This window comes from Myotis brandtii, unplaced genomic scaffold, assembly GCF_000412655.1.
Source record: "Myotis brandtii unplaced genomic scaffold, ASM41265v1 scaffold1032, whole genome shotgun sequence".
NCBI classification, from domain to species: Eukaryota; Metazoa; Chordata; class Mammalia; order Chiroptera; family Vespertilionidae; genus Myotis; species Myotis brandtii.
The window spans coordinates 671,407-673,855 of record NW_005353467.1 but is presented as its reverse complement, the minus strand read 5'-3'; positions in this window follow the sequence as shown (position 1 = coordinate 673,855).

Sequence of the window (2,449 nt, the reverse complement as noted above, 5' to 3'; positions counted from 1 at the left end):
TTAGTGACATAGACGACAGAAATCTAGAAAAGACTCAAGTGGAAGAAGAGAGAATTAAGAGTTTTTTAAAAAAATGGAAAGAACTTTACAAAAACTATCTGCCTCCATTAGAAAAAGCAATACAAGAATAATGGCTATACCAGAAGGGGAAGAAAGGGAGAAGGAAACAGAGAGACTATTCAAAACAATAATTAATAAAAACTTTCCAAACCTGTGGAAAGAACTACATCCTCAAATACAAGAAGCTAATGTTACAGAATTTACCAGACGGTTGGAAAATACACACAGGAGTACTCAGAGAAACAGGAAAAAAACATTTATTTTCAGATGTACTAGTACAGTGACTCCGGGGAGCCTCTTTCCAAATCCTGAGCAAACTAATATGGAGGAAGCTTTCTCTTTATACCCTTTGGTTTCTTTGTCCCCCAAATAAGGATCAGACTTTCGGACCTTTTGTGGGCTTTGCAAAAAGCCCCCTGTATTGGGACGGGGGCCGTGAGACCACACCTAAAGGCCTGGCCTGGCGCCAGCGCTGATAACCCCCTCCGGGGGTTGTGCATGGTTCATGGCTTATGGCCTCTGTAAAACGGGAGTATTTAGGTAAACAGGTCTTGCAAAACCAGATAATTAAGGAAGGGGCAGTGACTAGAGACTATAGGCTAACAGGAATGTGCGTTAGGGATACTGATTAACTAGGTACAGAGTCAGGCTGCTGGTCTCCCCTCCAAAAATGTCTTATTTTCCTCAGCATTAACAGGACACCTAATTATTTCAATCCAAAAATGCCTTCTCTCAGGGACATTATATTAAAACTGCCAAAAATTAACAATAAAGAAAGAATTCTCAAGACATCCAGGGCAAAAAAGAGTAACATATAAAGGAAAGTCCATTATTTTTTTTTTTTTGTAGAAACCCTACAGCTATGAGAAAGTGAAATCAAATATTTAAATTATTGAAAGAGAGGAATCACCAGCCAAGAATAATATAACCAGCAAAGTTATACTTTAGGTATAAAGTAGAAATAAAGAATTTTCCAGACATACAGAGTTGAGAGATTTACCAGCATAAGAGCTGCATTACAGGAAATACTAAAGAGTGTTCTCCTACCTGAAACAAACAAACAACAACAACAAAAAAAATGATACAAAACTATGAGCAAAATTACTAACAGACAGAAGCATAAAATTGCAATCCTTGTTCAGAATAAATTATCAAACACTTAAATATAACATAGAATTTAAAGAAGAACAAAGTTGGAGGAATCATACTACCTGATATTACTAGGATAAAGTAATCAAAACAGCATGGCACTGGCTTAAAAACAAACATATAGATAAATGGAACAGAATAGAGAACCCAGAAGTAAACCCACACCTATATGGTCAATCAATATTTGACAAAGGAGGCAAGAACATACAATGGGATCCAAGAGTGTTAGGAAAATAGGACAGATACATACAAAAAATGGAACTAGACCACCTTCTTACAACATACACAAGAATAAACTCAAAATGGATTAAAAACTGGAATACAAGACTGAAAACCATAAAATTCCTAGAAGAAAACATAGGCAGTAAAATCTCTGATGTTCCTCTTAGTAATTTTTTTCTGATATATCTCCTCAGGCAAGGGGAAACAGAAGAAAAAATAAACAAATGCAATTACATCAAACCAAAAAGATTTTCCACAGCAAAAGAAACCATAAACAAAATGAAAAGACAATGCACTGAATGGAAAAATATATTCATCAATGATACATCTGATAAGGGGGTAACATCCAAAATTTGTAAAGAACTCATATATCTCAACACCAAAAAATTCAAACAATCCAATTAAATATGGGCAAAGGGTCTGAATAGATACTTTACTAAAGAGGGCATACAGATGGCTAATAGACATATGAAAATATGCACCACATCACTAATTGTCAGAGAAATACAAATTAAAACCACAACTCTATATCATCTCACAACTGTCAGAATAGCTATCTAAACTAATAAAAAAGAAACATGGTAATTAGCGTACGACCACTACCCTTCCCATTAGCTAATCAGGGCGATATGCAAATTAACTGTCAGCCAAGATGGCGGCCGGCAGCCAGGCAGCTGGAAGCGAACATGAGGCTTGCTTGCTTCAGTGAAGGAGGACTCCAACGTTCCCCGCCTGCCTTGCCGGCCTCTGAGCTGGCAGTTTGAAACATTGTAACAAATATAGAAGCTAAACAAAACCCCAGAAACCAGTTTTCAGCCAGCCGGGATCTCAGAGCTGGAGATGATACAGTGTTTCGATTATAGAACCGAAACAAACCAGATACCTGCTTTCAGCAGCGGAAGCATCAGAGCTAGAGCCAGAGCTAAAGCTGGCCCAGAATAAAAAAGAAAAAAGAAAAAAAGGAGCGGTTGGGAGCTTCAGTCAACCGCCAGCCGGAAAATAGCCCTCAGCCCCTCAC